The sequence below is a fragment of the Anopheles stephensi genome, chromosome 2 (assembly GCF_013141755.1).
Source record: "Anopheles stephensi strain Indian chromosome 2, UCI_ANSTEP_V1.0, whole genome shotgun sequence".
NCBI classification, from domain to species: Eukaryota; Metazoa; Arthropoda; class Insecta; order Diptera; family Culicidae; genus Anopheles; species Anopheles stephensi.
Genome location: NC_050202.1, coordinates 11,751,345 through 11,759,562, shown reverse-complemented (window position 1 = coordinate 11,759,562; position 8,218 = coordinate 11,751,345). Strand labels below are relative to the sequence as shown.

The following is an 8,218-nucleotide window of genomic DNA, read 5'->3' as shown; positions in this document are numbered from 1 at the left end:
TAAAAAGGATGAACCTTTTCTTTGCTCACCCCACACTTACTGCTTCATTAGCAAAGGGGGGTCTAAGATACGGCACACCGAAACGGATAACCATTTGTAGAGAAATATTACGACCAGCACCAGATACGATCAGCAGCCAAATGGACCTGTCAACCGAAAACATCGTTGTCGTTCGTTTTTGGCAACCCTCGCCTAGCTGCTGCTGGCCGCACGCTGTTGCTTTCGTTTGCATGTTTGCTTCCGTCGCGTTCTGGACCAACGCCAGTAGGTGTACGAAAATATTTTCCGCGAACCTTTTTGCCGGTTGCATTTCCTTTCGTGCTCGGCTCGGTTAACGGTCGACTAATCCTCCCGATCGACGGTGCAAGTGTTAGAATGCAGCTTTTGCTGTGTCCACGTTTTGGGCTGACGGGCGGGGGATATTGCCAAAATTATTAGTACCATCTGTCGTGACAGCATCACCAGCTGGGAATCTGGGAATGTTTTTGAATGAAAATAGCGTTCAAAACATATAGTAAAACTCATTCAAGTTGGCTTCGGGCGGTAGTTTGATTGAGTGTTTGATTGGCTTATGAAGATACGAAATCAATGTTTCGAATTTCAAACAGCAACAGGTACAGTTTAATTAATATGACACATTCATGGCATTCGTTCGGTGGATAGCGCTTTATTTCTCTCTCTCTCTCTCTCTCTCTCTCGCTCTCTCTGTTTGGCGTGGTGTCGTGAGAGACAAGTTGGCAAGCTCCATCTCCATTTATCATGGGATCAAAGAGTGAAATAGCTTAATGGAACATAAATTTTTCACGTCGCTGAATCATCCTGGGAAGGATGGGGTTTTGTGCTGACGAGAAGAATTAGAATTTTCAGCTCGATGCACGTTGTAGTGAGCAAAACAAATTTGCACAATACTTTCGCGAATAATCTATCTCTGCAGTTCGCCGATGCCAAACCGTGGAAGAAGCTGTTTGGTTAGAGTCCAAAGTTCATAAAAATTTCAAACACTCTTTAGAAAATTGTAGGATTAACATAAAACGATTTTGTAAACCTTTAATTGATAATTATTTGAGAAGCATAAAATCAGGGCTATTCTTGGACTCGATCGTTTCGGGATCGTTTGTCACCTGTTTCAAACGAACTGTTGGACAAAGGGTTGGGATCTTCTCAAATTCCGAATTGTCTTATGATGTCTATGAATCTTTTTCAAAATGTTGGGTGTTGATGTTGAAAAAGTTTTGTTCTATGCTTTATATATATTTATTTTTGCTTATTTTATTCATGTAGGATAGTCTGGCCGTTTTGTTATTTTTATTTTTATTTTTTCTTTGAAAAGGCGAATGTAAATAAAATAAAATAATTTAATTTATATAAGGAATAGATACTGCATGTTGTTTTTTGTTTAAGCCCCAACAGATAAATGATTAATAAGTCTCTCTCTTTCTCTCTCTTCTTGGCCTGGCCTTGAAACTGCCGTATGAAGACCGGCACCGTTGTCGTCTCATCTCTGGGCCGCCCCAACTTTAACAAATAATAAGTAAATTAATTAGCAATTAAGAAGTAAAGAATTTGATTTTTTTATCGTATTTTGTCCTATAGTCAAATTAAATCTTGACAATAAGGTATCATGCCGTGTAAAATAATTTAATATTTAAATTTAAATAAAATGCTCTAATGAAACCTTGGCTCTGGGATATTTATGAACTCGTTATAGCACTTGTTTAAAAATTTCATAAATTGTTAACTGAACTTAAAAAAAGAAAATTATAAAACAAATGTCACAAAATTGGAAAAAGTTGTTAAAATTCCCCCTGGAGAAGTTTGCTATGTGAGATAAGCACTAAATTATAAACAATAAGAAATTCGACCCAAAACCTTGTAATAATAAAAATTATAAATCATTATTTTAAATTTGAATTCCCAACTGAATACTACGCTCGGTAATATTTTAAGGCAAGGGCTGAAAATATTTGTGTGAAGAGGCGAACATACTAGTTCCAATTGCTTAAGGTACCGATACCTTAACGTTCGTATCCAACAATAGCTCTCGTTAGCGCTTTGTTTACATTTCCACCGTTTAATATTGTGGCGCCTAGTTGCTGCTGAAAGCTATACGTAAACAGAATGTTTTTACTGAATAGTGTTGCACCTCCAACCCCTCCCTTTTTGTATTATTATTGCACCCGAGTCACTATTGCTTCAAAGCTTTATTATAGAAAGTGAAAAATGCACAAACGTTTAAAAAATCCGATTCGATTGTAGCGAAAGAATAAACTCTGTTTATCATCGGCTTAAAATGAATGAGGTTAAAGCGCAGGGTTCAGCAAATTATAAACCAATCGGTTTGTAAATTTTCTCTCGCTTGTTTACGGGCAATAAGTATTCTCCGCCAGCGCCGCACAAACCTATGGTGGTGTTCGGTTCGGAGTAGTTTAATCCATCCACCGAACGAAGATTTCAATTTGTTTGGCTACATATCGCTCACCGGTGGCGCGTCACAATAACGGCGTGGCACACCGTGTCGTTCGCCCGTCAGACCAGACGAAATATTTACAAAATTCCAATGCACACCGAGGCCGAAGCCGTAGTCGGCCGAGTAAAAATTAATCTTCCAACCAAACCAACCTCCCTCGGCTTACTTGGCGTGAATCACACTAAAAATATGAAAAGCGTGGTGGGCGCGATCGGGAATGAGTGCGAGTCCCAGATTTTCCCGGCCCAACGGTTTCTGCATCGCCATTTTGCAACAAACACACACACCCACCCACCCACTCGCGGTGTGGCCCCGGCGACATCGTGTCACGCACTTTTCTTCACCGGTGAATGATGATGACGCGGTGGCATGTTGCGTTTGATGTTTGTGTACGGAACGGCAACAGTACGGTGTGCCGGTGAATTTTCTATGCAAGCTGATGGTTCATAAATTAAATTGTGAAATGAACGTACTTAACCTTAATTGTTGCATTTTTTTCACCTTCTCGAATGAAGTCGGATAGTTTGCAAAGGATGTCCTCAGGTGTGGTTGGCAAGAGGTTGGTGCCAGACAAAAATCGGTTGCTCTATTTAACGCCAATTTATGTGTACTCTTATGCTCGCTTGTCACGTCAAATAAATTGTCTTTATTTTCTTGCCAAGAAATTAAACTGAGCACTAGAACTGAGCAACAACTTTGAGCTTTGATGACTCTTGGAACCTTTTGGACCCCAACTACAACGAGATCTTTTATACTACAAGACCCTTCGATCGATTAGATCTATCGGTTGATGAAGGGATTCTAGGACGATAAGTACCTTCAAACGAAGAGGTCTCATGATAGTCAAGGTCCTTTAGACAGTTCGGCCTATGAGGATTACAAAGTCTTTAAGCAGAAGGAGCTTAGGCAACGAGGTCTATACAACTACGAGAATCCTGGGTAATTGAGTCGCTTTTATATGAACCCCTTTGGGCTATGAGGATGACGTGGCTTGGTACATGAAATCCCATGAAAGACGAAGCCTTTTTTAGACAAAACTTGATCGCCAAGAGGCCTCTTGAGACACGAAATCTTTCTAGTTCGACTACAACATCTCTAGGTAGATGAGGCTCCATAAACGACGAATACTTACAAGAAAAATCGGTAGATTAGACATAGAGGAAGAGTTATGGCACCTTTGACTGTACTGTGGACGATGGACGTAACGTTTCTATAGAAGAAGAGATCTTAAAAGAGATCCCAGCGAAGACATGCGCAAGAAAGATCCTTGGACAGCTCAATCTCTTTACCAGCTCCCTTTGGCCCCCCCTCTTCTCGGTGGCTGCCTATTCTACTTGCTGTTAAACTTGTTACTGGATTACACAAATTTCTTAAATTAACGCTTGAACCAGAAATAATTATTATCATTTTCCCCATCTTTTAATAGGATCCTCTGATGGCTTTAAAAGTATGTTGCACTCTTTTTTATTCAAATGCAAGTTTTTTGAGAAAAAAAGATACAAATTAATAGCAAACTGAGCACATTTTATATATTATTCTTCAGCTTTTTTAGTAATTTCCTTGTTCAACTAAAACCATGACATAATCTTCCAATTAGAATGTGAAGCTTATGTTCTCCTCCCGTTCCGATATGGTTTTTATTTCTTCATGTAAACTAAACAAAACAAGTAGGGTGCAAAAAAAACCCAACAAGCATGCTACTAATCCCATTAACCAGCATTTACAAAGCGTTCGAGCAAATGGAAACGTGTTCACTCACCTGAACAATGCACGGCCACGTTCGCCATTCCCAAGGTGATAATAATACGCGGAACAATGCATTTTATGAAACGAGTGACTATGTGTGTGTGAGTTAATATGCAGTAAGGGAGGGAAATGGAAAAGGGCTGATGCTACATTCCAAATTCCAGCAAAAGGTAAAATAAACTCCCGCTCTCCCCGCGTTGATCCTTCCAAACATTTGTCCATGGTGACGTCACACTGTGCAGCGCACACCGTGCATCGTACTGCGCACGCAAGGACGTTTGGTGCCGGTGCAAAGAGGACCAACAAACGGACGGTGTGGCCTCTGGAAGGCCATCACACCATTTCCTCACATTCCTGCACTGTGTGTGAGTGTGTCGTTGTGTGGGTTTGTGAGCGCCAGAGAGAGAGAGCAAGCGAGAGAGTGAGCTGAGAGTGAGCTTGTTTATAATTGCTTTACTGGAGAAAGGGTGCTTTTTCCACCACGAGCACACCAACACATTCTCACACAGCAAAGCGACGTCCCCCCGTCGACTAACGTGTTATGAGTGTGTGTGTGTGTGTGTGTGGGGAGCATCAAGGCAACGCAGCCAGGACAATACACGAGCCTGGCAGACGATCCGACAGTCGAAGGTTGTCCGTGGTTCAGCTCGTTTCGCGCTTCGTCGTTTGGAAGCTTGGCCGTGTACATGTGCAGGCTCGCTTAACAGTGTGTGGTTAAAGTGTATTATAAGACCTGAAGAAAGGTTTCTAGAGCTTTTTTTCTTCCTGGAATAATCAGTTTTTGGGCATTAACGTTGAAGAAAATCGTGCTTTCAGTGATCAAAGATTGAGTGGTTAGTGTTTAACAGTAATCAATTTTAATGTTATGCAAATTATTTATTATTTAACCTTTTCGGACTTGTGAAAACGGGTTTTTAATTTAATAATAATATTTTAAAGTGCTTTAGTAATACTTTGTTCTACTAAAACTACTGCATGAAGCTACTTTTTCGACTGTAATACAGAGATATTAAGCAGAGGAAGAAAAAAATCATTATCCTTTTTTTTCGGATATGCTGCTGCCTCCATCGACACACCAACACAATCAAACTGCAATGCTGTGTGAGCGTTGAATGGGCAGAAGGTAGCATACAATCGATAAATGTTCCCCTTTCTTTACTTTTTCCAAACAAAATATAACGCGCGCACACACACACGCACCCGCACACGCACTTTCATTCTTACACTCATACACATACGCACGGCACAAGTAGCCACAGAAAATATATGAGTGCGTTAATGGTAGTAACCACCCGTTCGGATCACCATTCTCTCACCGTGAGAGTTGGTAAAGTGAAAATGAGACATCTAGCCTAATTTACTTGTGTGTTTCGTCCTTGCTACTAATACTGCTACAACTAAAGAACAGCAGGAGAAGATTGATTACTGCAGAACGAACGGGGAGACGTTTTTTTTTCGAATGTGCATTGAAAACGGGGTGAGAAAACAACAACACACCAGGGCTTTTGTTTACAGTTGAATTCGGGGGAGTATGAGTGTAGTGAGATGAGATGCAGTGAGCAGTGAGAAGGTGTTGGTTTTATTTGGTTATTTAGAGATTAGAATTATACTATGCGTTCTGTTCCGCCATCGCTTAGCGATAATGATGATTAGGCATTAAATTTCGGTGGCAAGATTTTCGGTGCCGTATCGTGAAGAAGATAAATGGGAAAATGCACGCACACACAAACGAACAGTGACGATAAGGTAACAACGGCTAAGGAACAAGCATTATGAAAAAAGCATTAGGAAAACTTCGCTGTTACGTGAGCTGTATCTGTTTGTGGGGAAACAAAATTGGGGGTTTTCTTTTTTTAGTAAACAGTTCAAGAAAACCTGTAAACGACAATGTTACGGAAGCGTCTGTTTGGTTTGACGTATGAAAAATGGTCTTACGTCGCCCATTTCGCGTGCGTAAATAATGCAACAACAGGGAACATGACACTACCTTGTAGCAGGATTTTGAGTATTGTTTGTTAGTGAGTCCCATTACAGAGTTTTTGAGCATAGAATTGGCAAGTTCAACAAAATGTTGATATGTTCAGGCACATAATTGATTATTGCAGCCAGTTGTTCAATTATACCTGTCTTTGGTTTGTTCGATAGTATTCTAGAATTACACGATTTTTATTCAAGCAATCAGTGCTGTAAAATGTCTCAGCAAGGTGAGCTTCCTTAGCTATGGATACTTCGATAGAACAAAACATCTCACAGAAAGGGACAAAATAGCCATATAAGCTTCAAAATCCACAAATCGAAGGACTGTTTTGTTCTATTGACATAATTTTTTGTTAAGTAAAACACAATTTTATTGTGACAAAAAAAAAGCCACAAATACCAAAGAAGAAATGGAAAATTATATTTTAAGACAATAATCAGAATGTCCCCCAAAACAATTATTTCGAAACCGATATGATTAATCGCTCTCGAAGATCGTCAAGCTAACCTCAACCACTAAACGTAATCCACCGGCACCAGATGTCGATGCGATCGTGTGTCTTCTTTACTCTGCCGCTTTTTTCACCATAACCCCAACAAAACACCTAAACAACCATTACCGGCATCTTTAAAATAATGTTTCACTCCCCTCTTTAAATGCCATCTTTTATTGGTTTTGGGGGTTTTCTTGAAAACCCCCCTTCGTGGACTACCTTCCCCAGCATGTCGCACTTTAATTAACAACAATGTTTTCGTTGTCTTTTTTCGGGTTTCATTTGTAATTAAAAACAACAGGAAGATATCTGTATTTTCTATACAGCCAAACAAAACAAAAAAGTGTACGCCTGGTACTTCGTTCATCACAACGAACTAGCGTTTTCGCGTCCGTATTGCTCTAACTGTCTTTCTCTCTCTCTCGCTCTCGGGCGGTTTTTATTCGTAAATACTCAATGCGACTCTTCTTTTACCTACAGACCAACCATATCCAACCGTCCACACTCACAGACCGCAGGGAAAACGTGCGAAATTCGGTCGAGATTATAAATAACAAACTAATGCTCGGTTTTCCGACTGTCGATGGCGGCACGGTGTGGGAAGAACGGCGAAATGTTGTTTTCCGGGGTGTTGGGGGAATGAGAACGGATAAAAAAAACGAAATGGTATGTTTTCAATAATCCACAACGGTCCCGTTTCCGATACCCGAACACACTTTTACGCCTGTTGTTATGCAAACCTCACAGCAGCTCAATAGTAAAAAACCACCCTTTTGTGGCAGTTCTTTCAGCTCGAAAAGGGTTATCGACAAGGGAAATAAAATAAAACAACACTGTTGATGTGCCACAAAAAAGGGCGGGAGGGGAAGAAGGAAAACGCTGTGGTAATATTGAGGGTTTCCCCTTTTTGATGCGAATCTTCTCCTTTCGTGTTGGGGTTCGGAATTTGGCTGACACATTCCACACACTCATGACGGGATAACGGGAAGCATAATGGGGAGAAAGTGGGCGATGCACAGTATTTACCTTCTCATTCTCCCTCCCTCCTCGTCCTCTCCCCCGTTTTCTTCCTCGTATATCGGTCTTAAGCGACAGGGAAACGGATAAAAAGACAAGAAGAACCCATTCACACCGCACCATGAGATATGTACTACGAGCCGGGATTATGTGTGTTGGTTTTCTCGCTTCCTATTTTCCCGCTGAAACATTTGAATATTTTACTCACATCGTTGCCGCAGCACGGGATCGTACGAGACGCGCGCTGCTTTAGTGCTCTCGCGGACTTACCCGAACGAACAAGTGCGTGCAGGTGTCTTACGGTGTGTTAGCGAATAGACCGAAAGCAATCAGCACAATGCATCATGTGTAAGTTTTTGACACTGGAAAGCGTGAGTAGGAGTGGTGTAGAGTGTGTGGCGAAAGAATTTCCCTCCACTTGGATCGTGCGCACGTGTGTGGAATTATGTCGAAGGAAATTAAACCCAAAACTGTTTTAAGGCTCGCTTACACCACTCACACAAGCACCGTGAGGAGC

The 8,218-nt window shown here is 41.0% G+C and overlaps 1 protein-coding gene across 3 annotated transcripts in view; it reads left to right on the top strand.

The window, feature by feature from the left end:
* Positions 1 to 4,848: 4,848 nt before the first annotated feature.
* The window catches only part of LOC118503999 (F-box/LRR-repeat protein 16), a 41,675-nt gene continuing 38,305 nt past the window's right edge, over positions 4,849 to 8,218 (top strand). The window contains exon 1 of one of the 3 annotated variants that reach the window (XM_036037954.1): positions 4,849 to 4,956. The gene's annotated coding sequence lies outside the window, so the exon portion shown is untranslated. Of the gene's footprint in view, positions 5,047 to 7,999; positions 8,050 to 8,218 lie in introns of those variants that run through there. The other 2 variants (XM_036037950.1, XM_036037953.1) reach the window with 2 other exon arrangements.